Source organism: Myxine glutinosa, unplaced genomic scaffold (genome assembly GCF_964187855.1).
Source record: "Myxine glutinosa unplaced genomic scaffold, kmMyxGlut1.1 SCAFFOLD_153, whole genome shotgun sequence".
Lineage (NCBI taxonomy): Eukaryota > Metazoa > Chordata > Myxini > Myxiniformes > Myxinidae > Myxine > Myxine glutinosa.
Window position 1 is genome coordinate 136,430 of NW_027616365.1, and position 19,326 is coordinate 155,755.

Here is a 19,326-nt window from a genome sequence, read left to right on the forward strand (position 1 = left end):
TGTATTAGTGTGGAAAAAACACTTTTCGCACTTGTGTTAGTGTTGAAAGACCACTTTTCGCACTTGTGTTAGTGTTGAAAAACCACTTTTCGCACTTGTGTTAGTGTTGAAAAACCACTTTTCGTACTTGTGTTGGTGCAGGAAACCACTTTTGCACTTGTATTTGTGTGGAAAAAACACTTTTCACACTTGTGTTAGTGTTGAAAAACCACTTTTCGCACTTGTGTTAGTGTGGAAAAAACACTATTGCACTTGTGATAGTGTTAAAAAACCACTTTTCGCACTTGTGTTAGTGTTGAAAAACCACTTTTCGCACTTGTGTTAGTGTTGAAAAACCACTTTTCGCACTTGTGTTGGTGCAGGAAACCACTTTTGCACTTGTATTAGTGTGGAAAAAATACTTTTCGCACTTGTGTTAGTGTTGAAAAACCACTTTTCGCAATTGTGTTAGTGTTGAAAAACCACTTTTCGCACTTGTGTTGGTGCAGGAAACCACTTTTGCACTTGTATTAGTGTGGAAAAAACACTTTTCGCACTTGTGTTAGTGTTGAAAAACCACTTTTTGCACTTGTGTTAGTGTTGAAAATCCACTTTTCGCACTTGTGTTGGTGCAGGAAACCACTTTTGCACTTGTATTAGTGTGGAAAAACACTTTTCGCACTTGTGTTAGTGTTGAAAAACCACTTTTCGCACTTGTGTTGGTGCAGGAAACCACTTTTGCACTTGTATTAGTGTGGACAAACACTTTTCGCACTTGTGTTAGTGTTGAAAAACCACTTTTTGCACTTGTGTTAGTATTGAAAAACCACTTTTCGCACTTGTGTTAGTGTTGAAAAACCACTTTTCGCACTTGTGTTAGTGTTGAAAAACCACTTTTCGCACTTGTGTTGGTGCAGGTAACCACTTTTGCACTTGTATTAGTGTGGAAAAAAATACTTTTCGCACTTGTGTTAGTGTTGAAAAACCACTTTCCGCACTTGTGTTAGTGTTGAAAAACCACTTTTCGCACTTGTGTTAGTGTTGAAAAATCACTTTTCACACTTGTGTTGGTGCAGGAAACCACTTTTCGCACTTGTGTTAGTGTTGAAAAACCACTTTTTGCACTTGTGTTAGTGTTGAAAAACCACTTTTCGCACTTGTGTTGGTGCAGGAAACCACTTTTGCACTTGTATTAGTGTGGAAAAACACTTTTCGCACTTGTGTTAGTGTTGAAAAACCACTTTTCGCACTTGTGTTGGTGCAGGAAACCACTTTTGCACTTGTATTAGTGTGGACAAACACTTTTCGCACTTGTGTTAGTGTTGAAAAACCACTTTTTGCACTTGTGTTAGTATTGAAAAACCACTTTTCGCACTTGTGTTAGTGTTGAAAAACCACTTTTCGCACTTGTGTTAGTGTTGAAAAACCACTTTTCGCACTTGTGTTGGTGCAGGTAACCACTTTTCGCACTTGTGTTAGTGTTGAAAAACCACTTTTTGCACTTGTGTTAGTGTTGAAAAACCACTTTTCGCACTTGTGTTGGTGCAGGAAACCACTTTTGCACTTGTATTAGTGTGGAAAAACACTTTTCGCACTTGTGTTAGTGTTGAAAAACCACTTTTCGCACTTGTGTTGGTGCAGGAAACCACTTTTGCACTTGTATTAGTGTGGACAAACACTTTTCGCACTTGTGTTAGTGTTGAAAAACCACTTTTTGCACTTGTGTTAGTATTGAAAAACCACTTTTCGCACTTGTGTTAGTGTTGAAAAACCACTTTTCGCACTTGTGTTAGTGTTGAAAAACCACTTTTCGCACTTGTGTTGGTGCAGGTAACCACTTTTGCACTTGTATTAGTGTGGAAAAAAATACTTTTCGCACTTGTGTTAGTGTTGAAAAACCACTTTCCGCACTTGTGTTAGTGTTGAAAAACCACTTTTCGCACTTGTGTTAGTGTTGAAAAATCACTTTTCACACTTGTGTTGGTGCAGGAAACCACTTTTCGCACTTGTGTTAGTGTTGAAAAACCACTTTTTGCACTTGTGTTAGTGTTGAAAAACCACTTTTCGCACTTGTGTTGGTGCAGGAAACCACTTTTGCCTTTGTATTAGTGGGAAAAAAACACTTTTTGCAGTTGTGATAGTGTTGAAAAACCACTTTTCGCACTTGTGTTAGTGTTGAAAAACCACTTTTCGCACTTGTGTTAGTGTTGAAAAACCACTTTTTGCAATTGTGTTAGTGCAGGAAACCACTTTTGCAGTTGTATTAGTGTGGAAAAAACACTTTTCGCACTTGTGTTAGTGTTGAAAAACCACTTTTCGCACTTGTGTTGGTGCAGGAAACCACTTTTGCAGTTGTATTAGTGTGGAAAAAATACTTTTCGCACTTGTGTTAGTGTTGAAAAACCACTTTTCGCAATTGTGTTAGTGTTGAAAAACCACTTTTCGCACTTGTGTTGGTGCAGGAAACCACTTTTGCACTTGTATTAGTGTGGAAAAAACACTTTTCGCACTTGTGTTAGTGTTGAAAAACCACTTTTTGCACTTGTGTTAGTGTTGAAAATCCACTTTTCGCACTTGTGTTGGTGCAGGAAACCACTTTTGCACTTGTATTAGTGTGGAAAAACACTTTTCGCACTTGTGTTAGTGTTGAAAAACCATTTTTCGCACTTGTGTTGGTGCAGGAAACCACTTTTGCACTTGTATTAGTGTGGACAAACACTTTTCGCACTTGTGTTAGTGTTGAAAAACCACTTTTTGCACTTGTGTTAGTATTGAAAAACCACTTTTCGCACTTGTGTTAGTGTTGAAAAACCACTTTTCGCACTTGTGTTAGTGTTGAAAAACCACTTTTCGCACTTGTGTTGGTGCAGGTAACCACTTTTGCACTTGTATTAGTGTGGAAAAAAATACTTTTCGCACTTGTGTTAGTGTTGAAAAACCACTTTCCGCACTTGTGTTAGTGTTGAAAAACCACTTTTCGCACTTGTGTTAGTGTTGAAAAATCACTTTTCACACTTGTGTTGGTGCAGGAAACCACTTTTCGCACTTGTGTTAGTGTTGAAAAACCACTTTTTGCACTTGTGTTAGTGTTGAAAAACCACTTTTCGCACTTGTGTTGGTGCAGGAAACCACTTTTGCACTTGTATTAGTGTGGAAAAACACTTTTCGCACTTGTGTTAGTGTTGAAAAACCACTTTTCGCACTTGTGTTGGTGCAGGAAACCACTTTTGCACTTGTATTAGTGTGGACAAACACTTTTCGCACTTGTGTTAGTGTTGAAAAACCACTTTTTGCACTTGTGTTAGTATTGAAAAACCACTTTTCGCACTTGTGTTAGTGTTGAAAAACCACTTTTCGCACTTGTGTTAGTGTTGAAAAACCACTTTTCGCACTTGTGTTGGTGCAGGTAACCACTTTTCGCACTTGTGTTAGTGTTGAAAAACCACTTTTTGCACTTGTGTTAGTGTTGAAAAACCACTTTTCGCACTTGTGTTGGTGCAGGAAACCACTTTTGCACTTGTATTAGTGTGGAAAAACACTTTTCGCACTTGTGTCAGTGTTGAAAAACCACTTTTCGCACTTGTGTTGGTGCAGGAAACCACTTTTGCACTTGTATTAGTGTGGACAAACACTTTTCGCACTTGTGTTAGTGTTGAAAAACCACTTTTTGCACTTGTGTTAGTATTGAAAAACCACTTTTCGCACTTGTGTTAGTGTTGAAAAACCACTTTTCGCACTTGTGTTAGTGTTGAAAAACCACTTTTCGCACTTGTGTTGGTGCAGGTAACCACTTTTGCACTTGTATTAGTGTGGAAAAAAATACTTTTCGCACTTGTGTTAGTGTTGAAAAACCACTTTCCGCACTTGTGTTAGTGTTGAAAAACCACTTTTCGCACTTGTGTTAGTGTTGAAAAATCACTTTTCACACTTGTGTTGGTGCAGGAAACCACTTTTCGCACTTGTGTTAGTGTTGAAAAACCACTTTTTGCACTTGTGTTAGTGTTGAAAAACCACTTTTCGCACTTGTGTTGGTGCAGGAAACCACTTTTGCCTTTGTATTAGTGGGAAAAAAACACTTTTTGCAGTTGTGATAGTGTTGAAAAACCACTTTTCGCACTTGTGTTAGTGTTGAAAAACCACTTTTCGCACTTGTGTTAGTGTTGAAAAACCACTTTTTGCAATTGTGTTAGTGCAGGAAACCACTTTTGCAGTTGTATTAGTGTGGAAAAAACACTTTTCGCACTTGTGTTAGTGTTGAAAAACCACTTTTCGCTCTTGTGTTAGTGTTGAAAAACCACTTTTCGCACTTGTGTTAGTGTTGAAAAACCACTTTTCGCACTTGTGTTGGTGCAGGAAACCACTTTTGCACTTGTATTAGTGTGGAAAAACCACTTTTCGCACTTGTGTTAGTGTTGAAAAACCACTTTTCGCACTTGTGTTAGTGTTGAAAAACCACTTTTCGCACTTGTGTTAGTGTTGAAAAACCACTTTTCGCAATTGTGTTAGTGCAGGAAACCACTTTTGCAGTTGTATTAGTGTTGAAAAAACACTTTTCGCACTTGTGTTAGTGTTGAAAAACCACTTTTCGCACTTGTGTTATTGTTGAAAAACCACTTTTCGCACTTGTGTTAGTGTTGAAAAACCACTTTTCGCACTTGTGTTGGTGCAGGAAACCACTTTTGCACTTGTATTAGTGTGGAAAAAACACTTTTCGCACTTGTGTTAGTGTTGAAAGACCACTTTTCGCACTTGTGTTAGTGTTGAAAAACCACTTTTCGCACTTGTGTTAGTGTTGAAAAACCACTTTTCGTACTTGTGTTGGTGCAGGAAACCACTTTTGCACTTGTATTTGTGTGGAAAAAACACTTTTCACACTTGTGTTAGTGTTGAAAAACCACTTTTCGCACTTGTGTTAGTGTGGAAAAAACACTATTGCACTTGTGATAGTGTTAAAAAACCACTTTTCGCACTTGTGTTAGTGTTGAAAAACCACTTTTCGCACTTGTGTTAGTGTTGAAAAACCACTTTTCGCACTTGTGTTGGTGCAGGAAACCACTTTTGCACTTGTATTAGTGTGGAAAAAATACTTTTCGCACTTGTGTTAGTGTTGGAGGTCCTCAATGCCAAACAGGAAATTAGCGCTGTCTCCCTCGACATATCACGTGCCTTCGACACGGTCTGGCACCCCGCTCTGCTCACCAAATTCTCCTCCTTTGGTATCCATGGAAATCTCCACGCATGGCTGGCGGACTTCCTCTCTAGTCGTCGTCAACGTGTGGCCCTGAATGGGTTTCTCTCATCTCCTCTTCCTGTTCAGGCTGGAGTTCCCCAAGGCAGTGTTCTGGGCCCCGTGCTTTTTCTGGTCTTCATCAATGATCTCTCTGACTCTCTCGAAAATCCTCTCTATCTCTTTGCTGATGACTCCACTCTCTGCCGCTCCATTCCTCTTCCCTCAGATCGGCAGTCTGCTGCCTCCTCACTCTCTGAAGACCTGGACAAAATCACAGACTGGTCAAACAAGTGGAACATGTCTTTCAATCCTGACAAATCTCACACTCCTACTATGTCTCTCCGAAAAGATCGACTGGACAACCCTCCCATCTACTTTCTCAACAATCCTCTCCAAGAAGTTCTGTCGCTCAAGATTTTGGGTCTCACTATCTGCCATGATCTTTCTTGGGAAAACCACATTTCCAAGCTGGCCTCCAAAGCCAGTCGCCGACTGGGCATCCTCCGTCGTGCGAAGTCCTTCCTCGGCACACCTGAGCTCCTCACCACATACAAGGCTTTCATCCGCAGCTCAATGGAATACTGTTCTCCCCTATGGGCCGGTGCTCCTGCCTCACACCTAGCTCGGCTTCACGCTGTTGAAACCAAAGCTTTCAGAATTATTGGAATCTCCCGCGATGAAGCTATCTCTGAGGGCCTTTCACTCACTCACCGCAGGCAGGTAGGTGGTCTTTCTGTCTTCTACCGACTCCTCTCCGGCCTTGCACCCCCAGCTCTCTCTGTGCTCTGTCCCCCAAATATTCCTACAGGTCGCACAAGATCTGCCAGCAACCCTCTGATGGTTAAACTGCCGAAATCTCGGCTCTCCGCTCACCTTCACTCTTTCATTCCTCTTTTCTCCCGCCTCTGGAACAAACTCCCTCACTCCCTTCAATCCCACTCCTCCCTCCAGGTCTTTAAAACAGCTGTTCACCACCATCTCTTATCTTCCCCCATCCAAAACCTTGATCTTTTCTACCCCCGCTAATTCACCCCAGATCCACCTTGTTTGAAATTCCAACTTCTTTCCTGGAAGTCCTGGCAGTGTCCATATGTTTTATACCTCTCCCACTGCCCCCTTCCCACGCCCCCCCCCCCCAAAGCCCTCGCCCTCTCTCAGATCTCTCGATCTCTCGATGTCTCCATGTCTCTCGGTCCCTGCTCTCAAATGTTGTGTTTGTGTCCTTCCCCCTCTCTCCCCATCTTGTCTACCGCTCCCTATGTTATATGTTTTATGTGTCGGTTTGTCTTTCTGTGTGATTAATGTTCGCTCTTTCACGAGCCTCGATATTGTATACAAAAAAAAAAAAAAAAAAAAAAAAAAAAAAAAAAAAAAAAAAAAAAAAAAAAAAAAAAAAAAAAAAAAAAGTGTTGAAAAACCACTTTTCGCAATTGTGTTAGTGTTGAAAAACCACTTTTCGCACTTGTGTTGGTGCAGGAAACCACTTTTGCACTTGTATTAGTGTGGAAAAAACACTTTTCGCACTTGTGTTAGTGTTGAAAAACCACTTTTTGCACTTGTGTTAGTGTTGAAAATCCACTTTTCGCACTTGTGTTGGTGCAGGAAACCACTTTTGTACTTGTATTACTGTGGAAAAACACTTTTCGCACTTGTGTTAGTGTTGAAAAACCACTTTTCGCACTTGTGTTGGTGCAGGAAACCACTTTTTCACTTGTATTAGTGTGGACAAACACTTTTCGCACTTGTGTTAGTGTTGAAAAACCACTTTTTGCACTTGTGTTAGTATTGAAAAACCACTTTTCGCACTTGTGTTAGTGTTGAAAAACCACTTTTCGCACTTGTGTTAGTGTTGAAAAACCACTTTTCGCACTTGTGTTGGTGCAGGTAACCACTTTTGCACTTGTATTAGTGTGGAAAAAAATACTTTTCGCACTTGTGTTAGTGTTGAAAAACCACTTTCCGCACTTGTGTTAGTGTTGAAAAACCACTTTTCGCACTTGTGTTAGTGTTGAAAAATCACTTTTCACACTTGTGTTGGTGCAGGAAACCACTTTTCGCACTTGTGTTAGTGTTGAAAAATCACTTTTCACACTTGTGTTGGTGCAGGAAACCACTTTTCGCACTTGTGTTAGTGTTGAAAAACCACTTTTCGCACTTGTGTTGGTGCAGGAAACCACTTTTGCACTTGTATTAGTGTGGACAAACACTTTTCGCACTTGTGTTAGTGTTGAAAAACCACTTTTCGCACTTGTGTTGGTGCAGGTAACCACTTTTCGCACTTGTGTTAGTGTGGAAAAACCACTTTTCGCACTTGTGTTAGTGTTGAAAAATCACTTTTCACACTTGTGTTGGTGCAGGAAACCACTTTTCGCACTTGTGTTAGTGTTGAAAAACCACTTTTTGCACTTGTGTTAGTGTTGAAAAACCACTTTTCGCACTTGTGTTGGTGCAGGAAACCACTTTTGCACTTGTATTAGTGTGGAAAAACACTTTTCGCACTTGTGTTAGTGTTGAAAAACCACTTTTCGCACTTGTGTTGGTGCAGGAAACCACTTTTGCACTTGTATTAGTGTGGACAAACACTTTTCGCACTTGTGTTAGTGTTGAAAAACCACTTTTCGCACTTGTGTTGGTGCAGGAAACCACTTTTGCACTTGTATTAGTGTGGAAAAACACTTTTCGCACTTGTGTTAGTGTTGAAAAACCACTTTTCGCACTTGTGTTGGTGCAGGAAACCACTTTTGCACTTGTATTAGTGTGGACAAACACTTTTCGCACTTGTGTTAGTGTTGAAAAACCACTTTTCGCACTTGTGTTGGTGCAGGAAACCACTTTTGCACTTGTGTTAGTGTTGAAAAACCACTTTTCGCACTTGTGTTAGTGTTGAAAAACCACTTTTCGCACTTGTGTTGGTGCAGGTAACCACTTTTCGCACTTGTGTTAGTGTGGAAAAAACACTATTGCACTTGTGATAGTGTTAAAAAACCACTTTTCGCACTTGTGTTAGTGTTGAAAAACCACTTTTCGCACTTGTGTTAGTGTTGAAAAACCACTTTTCGCACTTGTGTTGGTGCAGGAAACCACTTTTGCACTTGTATTAGTGTGGAAAAAATACTTTTCGCACTTGTGTTAGTGTTGAAAAACCACTTTTCGCAATTGTGTTAGTGTTGAAAAACCACTTTTCGCACTTGTGTTGGTGCAGGAAACCACTTTTGCACTTGTATTAGTGTGGAAAAAACACTTTTCGCACTTGTGTTAGTGTTGAAAAACCACTTTTTGCACTTGTGTTAGTGTTGAAAATCCACTTTTCGCACTTGTGTTGGTGCAGGAAACCACTTTTGCACTTGTATTAGTGTGGAAAAACACTTTTCGCACTTGTGTTAGTGTTGAAAAACCACTTTTCGCACTTGTGTTGGTGCAGGAAACCACTTTTGCACTTGTATTAGTGTGGACAAACACTTTTCGCACTTGTGTTAGTGTTGAAAAACCACTTTTTGCACTTGTGTTAGTATTGAAAAACCACTTTTCGCACTTGTGTTAGTGTTGAAAAACCACTTTTCGCACTTGTGTTAGTGTTGAAAAACCACTTTTCGCACTTGTGTTGGTGCAGGTAACCACTTTTCGCACTTGTGTTAGTGTTGAAAAACCACTTTTTGCACTTGTGTTAGTGTTGAAAAACCACTTTTCGCACTTGTGTTGGTGCAGGAAACCACTTTTGCACTTGTATTAGTGTGGAAAAACACTTTTCGCACTTGTGTTAGTGTTGAAAAACCACTTTTCGCACTTGTGTTGGTGCAGGAAACCACTTTTGCACTTGTATTAGTGTGGACAAACACTTTTCGCACTTGTGTTAGTGTTGAAAAACCACTTTTTGCACTTGTGTTAGTATTGAAAAACCACTTTTCGCACTTGTGTTAGTGTTGAAAAACCACTTTTCGCACTTGTGTTAGTGTTGAAAAACCACTTTTCGCACTTGTGTTGGTGCAGGTAACCACTTTTGCACTTGTATTAGTGTGGAAAAAAATAATTTTCGCACTTGTGTTAGTGTTGAAAAACCACTTTCCGCACTTGTGTTAGTGTTGAAAAACCACTTTTCGCACTTGTGTTAGTGTTGAAAAATCACTTTTCACACTTGTGTTGGTGCAGGAAACCACTTTTCGCACTTGTGTTAGTGTTGAAAAACCACTTTTTGCACTTGTGTTAGTGTTGAAAAACCACTTTTCGCACTTGTGTTGGTGCAGGAAACCACTTTTGCCTTTGTATTAGTGGGAAAAAAACACTTTTTGCAGTTGTGATAGTGTTGAAAAACCACTTTTCGCACTTGTGTTAGTGTTGAAAAACCACTTTTCGCACTTGTGTTGGTGCAGGTAACCACTTTTCGCACTTGTGTTAGTGTGGAAAAAACACTATTGCACTTGTGATAGTGTTAAAAAACCACTTTTCGCACTTGTGTTAGTGTTGAAAAACCACTTTTCGCACTTGTGTTAGTGTTGAAAAACCACTTTTCGCACTTGTGTTGGTGCAGGAAACCACTTTTGCACTTGTATTAGTGTGGAAAAAATACTTTTCGCACTTGTGTTAGTGTTGAAAAACCACTTTTCGCAATTGTGTTAGTGTTGAAAAACCACTTTTCGCACTTGTGTTGGTGCAGGAAACCACTTTTGCACTTGTATTAGTGTGGAAAAAACACTTTTCGCACTTGTGTTAGTGTTGAAAAACCACTTTTTGCACTTGTGTTAGTGTTGAAAATCCACTTTTCGCACTTGTGTTGGTGCAGGAAACCACTTTTGCACTTGTATTAGTGTGGAAAAACACTTTTCGCACTTGTGTTAGTGTTGAAAAACCACTTTTCGCACTTGTGTTGGTGCAGGAAACCACTTTTGCACTTGTATTAGTGTGGACAAACACTTTTCGCACTTGTGTTAGTGTTGAAAAACCACTTTTTGCACTTGTGTTAGTATTGAAAAACCACTTTTCGCACTTGTGTTAGTGTTGAAAAACCACTTTTCGCACTTGTGTTAGTGTTGAAAAACCACTTTTCGCACTTGTGTTGGTGCAGGTAACCACTTTTCGCACTTGTGTTAGTGTTGAAAAACCACTTTTTGCACTTGTGTTAGTGTTGAAAAACCACTTTTCGCACTTGTGTTGGTGCAGGAAACCACTTTTGCACTTGTATTAGTGTGGAAAAACACTTTTCGCACTTGTGTTAGTGTTGAAAAACCACTTTTCGCACTTGTGTTGGTGCAGGAAACCACTTTTGCACTTGTATTAGTGTGGACAAACACTTTTCGCACTTGTGTTAGTGTTGAAAAACCACTTTTTGCACTTGTGTTAGTATTGAAAAACCACTTTTCACACTTGTGTTAGTGTTGAAAAACCACTTTTCGCACTTGTGTTAGTGTTGAAAAACCACTTTTCGCACTTGTGTTGGTGCAGGTAACCACTTTTGCACTTGTATTAGTGTGGAAAAAAATACTTTTCGCACTTGTGTTAGTGTTGAAAAACCACTTTCCGCACTTGTGTTAGTGTTGAAAAACCACTTTTCGCACTTGTGTTAGTGTTGAAAAATCACTTTTCACACTTGTGTTGGTGCAGGAAACCACTTTTCGCACTTGTGTTAGTGTTGAAAAATCACTTTTCACACTTGTGTTGGTGCAGGAAACCACTTTTCGCACTTGTGTTAGTGTTGAAAAACCACTTTTCGCACTTGTGTTGGTGCAGGAAACCACTTTTGCACTTGTATTAGTGTGGACAAACACTTTTCGCACTTGTGTTAGTGTTGAAAAACCACTTTTCGCACTTGTGTTGGTGCAGGTAACCACTTTTCGCACTTGTGTTAGTGTGGAAAAACCACTTTTCGCACTTGTGTTAGTGTTGAAAAATCACTTTTCACACTTGTGTTGGTGCAGGAAACCACTTTTCGCACTTGTGTTAGTGTTGAAAAACCACTTTTTGCACTTGTGTTAGTGTTGAAAAACCACTTTTCGCACTTGTGTTGGTGCAGGAAACCACTTTTGCACTTGTATTAGTGTGGAAAAACACTTTTCGCACTTGTGTTAGTGTTGAAAAACCACTTTTCGCACTTGTGTTGGTGCAGGAAACCACTTTTGCACTTGTATTAGTGTGGACAAACACTTTTCGCACTTGTGTTAGTGTTGAAAAACCACTTTTCGCACTTGTGTTGGTGCAGGAAACCACTTTTGCACTTGTATTAGTGTGGAAAAACACTTTTCGCACTTGTGTTAGTGTTGAAAAACCACTTTTCGCACTTGTGTTGGTGCAGGAAACCACTTTTGCACTTGTATTAGTGTGGACAAACACTTTTCGCACTTGTGTTAGTGTTGAAAAACCACTTTTCGCACTTGTGTTGGTGCAGGAAACCACTTTTGCACTTGTGTTAGTGTTGAAAAACCACTTTTCGCACTTGTGTTAGTGTTGAAAAACCACTTTTCGCACTTGTGTTGGTGCAGGTAACCACTTTTCGCACTTGTGTTAGTGTGGAAAAAACACTATTGCACTTGTGATAGTGTTAAAAAACCACTTTTCGCACTTGTGTTAGTGTTGAAAAACCACTTTTCGCACTTGTGTTAGTGTTGAAAAACCACTTTTCGCACTTGTGTTGGTGCAGGAAACCACTTTTGCACTTGTATTAGTGTGGAAAAAATACTTTTCGCACTTGTGTTAGTGTTGAAAAACCACTTTTCGCAATTGTGTTAGTGTTGAAAAACCACTTTTCGCACTTGTGTTGGTGCAGGAAACCACTTTTGCACTTGTATTAGTGTGGAAAAAACACTTTTCGCACTTGTGTTAGTGTTGAAAAACCACTTTTTGCACTTGTGTTAGTGTTGAAAATCCACTTTTCGCACTTGTGTTGGTGCAGGAAACCACTTTTGCACTTGTATTAGTGTGGAAAAACACTTTTCGCACTTGTGTTAGTGTTGAAAAACCACTTTTCGCACTTGTGTTGGTGCAGGAAACCACTTTTGCACTTGTATTAGTGTGGACAAACACTTTTCGCACTTGTGTTAGTGTTGAAAAACCACTTTTTGCACTTGTGTTAGTATTGAAAAACCACTTTTCGCACTTGTGTTAGTGTTGAAAAACCACTTTTCGCACTTGTGTTAGTGTTGAAAAACCACTTTTCGCACTTGTGTTGGTGCAGGTAACCACTTTTCGCACTTGTGTTAGTGTTGAAAAACCACTTTTTGCACTTGTGTTAGTGTTGAAAAACCACTTTTCGCACTTGTGTTGGTGCAGGAAACCACTTTTGCACTTGTATTAGTGTGGAAAAACACTTTTCGCACTTGTGTTAGTGTTGAAAAACCACTTTTCGCACTTGTGTTGGTGCAGGAAACCACTTTTGCACTTGTATTAGTGTGGACAAACACTTTTCGCACTTGTGTTAGTGTTGAAAAACCACTTTTTGCACTTGTGTTAGTATTGAAAAACCACTTTTCGCACTTGTGTTAGTGTTGAAAAACCACTTTTCGCACTTGTGTTAGTGTTGAAAAACCACTTTTCGCACTTGTGTTGGTGCAGGTAACCACTTTTGCACTTGTATTAGTGTGGAAAAAAATACTTTTCGCACTTGTGTTAGTGTTGAAAAACCACTTTCCGCACTTGTGTTAGTGTTGAAAAACCACTTTTCGCACTTGTGTTAGTGTTGAAAAATCACTTTTCACACTTGTGTTGGTGCAGGAAACCACTTTTCGCACTTGTGTTAGTGTTGAAAAACCACTTTTTGCACTTGTGTTAGTGTTGAAAAACCACTTTTCGCACTTGTGTTGGTGCAGGAAACCACTTTTGCCTTTGTATTAGTGGGAAAAAAACACTTTTTGCAGTTGTGATAGTGTTGAAAAACCACTTTTCGCACTTGTGTTAGTGTTGAAAAACCACTTTTCGCACTTGTGTTGGTGCAGGTAACCACTTTTCGCACTTGTGTTAGTGTGGAAAAAACACTATTGCACTTGTGATAGTGTTAAAAAACCACTTTTCGCACTTGTGTTAGTGTTGAAAAACCACTTTTCGCACTTGTGTTAGTGTTGAAAAACCACTTTTCGCACTTGTGTTGGTGCAGGAAACCACTTTTGCACTTGTATTAGTGTGGAAAAAATACTTTTCGCACTTGTGTTAGTGTTGAAAAACCACTTTTCGCAATTGTGTTAGTGTTGAAAAACCACTTTTCGCACTTGTGTTGGTGCAGGAAACCACTTTTGCACTTGTATTAGTGTGGAAAAAACACTTTTCGCACTTGTGTTAGTGTTGAAAAACCACTTTTTGCACTTGTGTTAGTGTTGAAAATCCACTTTTCGCACTTGTGTTGGTGCAGGAAACCACTTTTGCACTTGTATTAGTGTGGAAAAACACTTTTCGCACTTGTGTTAGTGTTGAAAAACCACTTTTCGCACTTGTGTTGGTGCAGGAAACCACTTTTGCACTTGTATTAGTGTGGACAAACACTTTTCGCACTTGTGTTAGTGTTGAAAAACCACTTTTTGCACTTGTGTTAGTATTGAAAAACCACTTTTCGCACTTGTGTTAGTGTTGAAAAACCACTTTTCGCACTTGTGTTAGTGTTGAAAAACCACTTTTCGCACTTGTGTTGGTGCAGGTAACCACTTTTCGCACTTGTGTTAGTGTTGAAAAACCACTTTTTGCACTTGTGTTAGTGTTGAAAAACCACTTTTCGCACTTGTGTTGGTGCAGGAAACCACTTTTGCACTTGTATTAGTGTGGAAAAACACTTTTCGCACTTGTGTTAGTGTTGAAAAACCACTTTTCGCACTTGTGTTGGTGCAGGAAACCACTTTTGCACTTGTATTAGTGTGGACAAACACTTTTCGCACTTGTGTTAGTGTTGAAAAACCACTTTTTGCACTTGTGTTAGTATTGAAAAACCACTTTTCGCACTTGTGTTAGTGTTGAAAAACCACTTTTCGCACTTGTGTTAGTGTTGAAAAACCACTTTTCGCACTTGTGTTGGTGCAGGTAACCACTTTTGCACTTGTATTAGTGTGGAAAAAAATACTTTTCGCACTTGTGTTAGTGTTGAAAAACCACTTTCCGCACTTGTGTTAGTGTTGAAAAACCACTTTTCGCACTTGTGTTAGTGTTGAAAAATCACTTTTCACACTTGTGTTGGTGCAGGAAACCACTTTTCGCACTTGTGTTAGTGTTGAAAAACCACTTTTTGCACTTGTGTTAGTGTTGAAAAACCACTTTTCGCACTTGTGTTGGTGCAGGAAACCACTTTTGCCTTTGTATTAGTGGGAAAAAAACACTTTTTGCAGTTGTGATAGTGTTGAAAAACCACTTTTCGCACTTGTGTTAGTGTTGAAAAACCACTTTTCGCACTTGTGTTAGTGTTGAAAAACCACTTTTTGCAATTGTGTTAGTGCAGGAAACCACTTTTGCAGTTGTATTAGTGTGGAAAAAACACTTTTCGCACTTGTGTTAGTGTTGAAAAACCACTTTTCGCTCTTGTGTTAGTGTTGAAAAACCACTTTTCGCACTTGTGTTAGTGTTGAAAAACCACTTTTCGCACTTGTGTTGGTGCAGGAAACCACTTTTGCACTTGTATTAGTGTGGAAAAACCACTTTTCGCACTTGTGTTAGTGTTGAAAAACCACTTTTCGCACTTGTGTTAGTGTTGAAAAACCACTTTTCGCACTTGTGTTAGTGTTGAAAAACCACTTTTCGCAATTGTGTTAGTGCAGGAAACCACTTTTGCAGTTGTATTAGTGTGGAAAAAACACTTTTCGCACTTGTGTTAGTGTTGAAAAACCACTTTTCGCACTTGTGTTATTGTTGAAAAACCACTTTTCGCACTTGTGTTAGTGTTGAAAAACCACTTTTCGCACTTGTGTTGGTGCAGGAAACCACTTTTGCACTTGTATTAGTGTGGAAAAAACACTTTTCGCACTTGTGTTAGTGTTGAAAGACCACTTTTCGCACTTGTGTTAGTGTTGAAAAACCACTTTTCGCACTTGTGTTAGTGTTGAAAAACCACTTTTCGTACTTGTGTTGGTGCAGGAAACCACTTTTGCACTTGTATTTGTGTGGAAAAAACACTTTTCACACTTGTGTTAGTGTTGAAAAACCACTTTTCGCACTTGTGTTAGTGTTGAAAATCCACTTTTCGCACTTGTGTTGGTGCAGGAAACCACTTTTGCACTTGTATTAGTGTGGAAAAACACTTTTCGCACTTGTGTTAGTGTTGAAAAACCACTTTTCGCACTTGTGTTGGTGCAGGAAACCACTTTTGCACTTGTATTAGTGTGGACAAACACTTTTCGCACTTGTGTTAGTGTTGAAAAACCACTTTTTGCACTTGTGTTAGTATTGAAAAACCACTTTTCGCACTTGTGTTAGTGTTGAAAAACCACTTTTCGCACTTGTGTTAGTGTTGAAAAACCACTTTTCGCACTTGTGTTGGTGCAGGTAACCACTTTTGCACTTGTATTAGTGTGGAAAAAAATACTTTTCGCACTTGTGTTAGTGTTGAAAAACCACTTTCCGCACTTGTGTTAGTGTTGAAAAACCACTTTTCGCACTTGTGTTAGTGTTGAAAAATCACTTTTCACACTTGTGTTGGTGCAGGAAACCACTTTTCGCACTTGTGTTAGTGTTGAAAAACCACTTTTTGCACTTGTGTTAGTGTTGAAAAACCACTTTTCGCACTTGTGTTGGTGCAGGAAACCACTTTTGCACTTGTATTAGTGTGGAAAAACACTTTTCGCACTTGTGTTAGTGTTGAAAAACCACTTTTCGCACTTGTGTTGGTGCAGGAAACCACTTTTGCACTTGTATTAGTGTGGACAAACACTTTTCGCACTTGTGTTAGTGTTGAAAAACCACTTTTTGCACTTGTGTTAGTATTGAAAAACCACTTTTTGCACTTGTGTTAGTGTTGAAAAACCACTTTTCGCACTTGTGTTGGTGCAGGAAACCACTTTTGCCTTTGTATTAGTGGGAAAAAAACACTTTTTGCAGTTGTGATAGTGTTGAAAAACCACTTTTCGCACTTGTGTTAGTGTTGAAAAACCACTTTTCGCACTTGTGTTAGTGTTGAAAAACCACTTTTTGCAATTGTGTTAGTGCAGGAAACCACTTTTGCAGTTGTATTAGTGTGGAAAAAACACTTTTCGCACTTGTGTTAGTGTTGAAAAACCACTTTTCGCTCTTGTGTTAGTGTTGAAAAACCACTTTTCGCACTTGTGTTAGTGTTGAAAAACCACTTTTCGCACTTGTGTTGGTGCAGGAAACCACTTTTGCACTTGTATTAGTGTGGAAAAAATACTTTTCGCACTTGTGTTAGTGTTGAAAAACCACTTTTCGCAATTGTGTTAGTGTTGAAAAACCACTTTTCGCACTTGTGTTGGTGCAGGAAACCACTTTTGCACTTGTATTAGTGTGGAAAAAACACTTTTCGCACTTGTGTTAGTGTTGAAAAACCACTTTTTGCACTTGTGTTAGTGTTGAAAATCCACTTTTCGCACTTGTGTTGGTGCAGGAAACCACTTTTGCACTTGTATTAGTGTGGAAAAACACTTTTCGCACTTGTGTTAGTGTTGAAAAACCACTTTTCACACTTGTGTTGGTGCAGGAAACCACTTTTGCACTTGTATTAGTGTGGACAAACACTTTTCGCACTTGTGTTAGTGTTAAAAAACCACTTTTTGCACTTGTGTTAGTATTGAAAAACCACTTTTCGCACTTGTGTTAGTGTTGAAAAACCACTTTTCGCACTTGTGTTAGTGTTGAAAAACCACTTTTCGCACTTGTGTTGGTGCAGGTAACCACTTTTGCACTTGTATTAGTGTGGAAAAAAATACTTTTCGCACTTGTGTTAGTGTTGAAAAACCACTTTCCGCACTTGTGTTAGTGTTGAAAAACCACTTTTCGCACTTGTGTTAGTGTTGAAAAATCACTTTTCACACTTGTGTTGGTGCAGGAAACCACTTTTCGCACTTGTGTTAGTGTTGAAAAACCACTTTTTGCACTTGTGTTGGTGCAGGTAACCACTTTTCGCACTTGTGTTAGTGTGGAAAAACACTTTTCGCACTTGTGTTAGTGTTGAAAAACCACTTTTCGCACTTGTGTTGGTGCAGGTAACCACTTTTCGCACTTGTGTTAGTGTGGAAAAACCACTTTTCGCACTTGTGTTAGTGTTGAAAAATCACTTTTCACACTTGTGTTGGTGCAGGAAACCACTTTTGCACTTGTATTAGTGTGGACAAACACTTTTCGCACTTGTGTTAGTGTTGAAAAACCACTTTTTGCACTTGTGTTAGTATTGAAAAACCACTTTTCGCACTTGTGTTAGTGTTGAAAAACCACTTTTCGCACTTGTGTTAGTGTTGAAAAACCACTTTTCGCACTTGTGTTGGTGCAGGTAACCACTTTTGCACTTGTATTAGTGTGGAAAAAAATACTTTTCGCACTTGTGTTAGTGTTGAAAAACCACTTTCCGCACTTGTGTTAGTGTTGAAAAACCACTTTTCGCACTTGTGTTAGTGTTGAAAAATCACTTTTCACACTTGTGTTGGTGCAGGAAACCACTTTTCGCACTTGTGTTGGTGTTGAAAAACCACTTTTTGCACTTGTGTTAGTGTTGAAAAACCACTTTTCGCACTTGTGTTGGTGCAGGAAACCACTTTTGCCTTTGTATTAGTGGGAAAAAAAACACTTTTTGCAGTTGTGATAGTGTTGAAAAACCACTTTTCGCACTTGTGTTAGTGTTGAAAAACCACTTTTCGCACTTGTGTTGGTGCAGGTAACCACTTTTCGCACTTGTGTTAGTGTGGAAAAAACACTATTGCACTTGTGATAGTGTTAAAAAACCACTTTTCGCACTTGTGTTAGTGTTGAAAAACCACTTTCCGCACTTGTGTTAGTGTTGAAAAACCACTTTTCGCACTTGTGTTAGTGTTGAAAAATCACTTTTCACACTTGTGTTGGTGCAGGAAACCACTTTTCGCACTTGTGTTAGTGTTGAAAAACCACTTTTTGCACTTGTGTTAGTGTTGAAAAACCACTTTTCGCACTTGTGTTGGTGCAGGAAACCACTTTTGCACTTGTATTAGTGTGGAAAAACACTTTTCGCACTTGTGTTAGTGTTGAAAAACCACTTTTCGCACTTGTGTTGGTGCAGGAAACCACTTTTGCACTTGTATTAGTGTGGACAAACACTTTTCGCACTTGTGTTAGTGTTGAAAAACCACTTTTTGCACTTGTGTTAGTATTGAAAAACCACTTTTTGCACTTGTGTTAGTGTTGAAAAACCACTTTTCGCACTTGTGTTGGTGCAGGAAACCACTTTTGCCTTTGTATTAGTGGGAAAAAAAACACTTTTTGCAGTTGTGATAGTGTTGAAAAACCACTTTTCGCACTTGTGTTAGTGTTGAAAAACCACTTTTCGCACTTGTGTTAGTGTTGAAAAACCACTTTTTGCAATTGTGTTAGTGCAGGAAACCACTTTTGCAGTTGTATTAGTGTGGAAAAAACACTTTTCGCACTTGTGTTAGTGTTGAAAAACCACTTTTCGCTCTTGTGTTAGTGTTGAAAAACCACTTTTCGCACTTGTGTTAGTGTTGAAAAACCACTTTTCGCACTTGTGTTGGTGCAGGAAACCACTTTTGCACTTGTATTAGAGTGGAAAAAATACTTTTCGCACTTGTGTTAGTGTTGAAAAACCACTTTTCGCAATTGTGTTAGTGTTGAAAAACCACTTTTCGCTCTTGTGTTAGTGTTGAAAAACCACTTTTCGCACTTGTGTTAGTGTTGAAAAACCACTTTTCGCACTTGTGTTGGTGCAGGAAACCACTTTTGCACTTGTATTAGTGTGGAAAAAACACTTTTCGCACTTGTGTTAGTGTTGAAAAACCACTTTTTGCACTTGTGTTAGTGTTGAAAATCCACTTTTCGCACTTGTGTTGGTGCAGGAAACCACTTTTGCACTTGTATTAGTGTGGAAAAACACTTTTCGCACTTGTGTTAGTGTTGAAAAACCACTTTTCGCACTTGTGTTGGTGCAGGAAACCACTTTTGCACTTGTATTAGTGTGGACAAACACTTTTCGCACTTGTGTTAGTGTTAAAAAACCACTTTTTGCACTT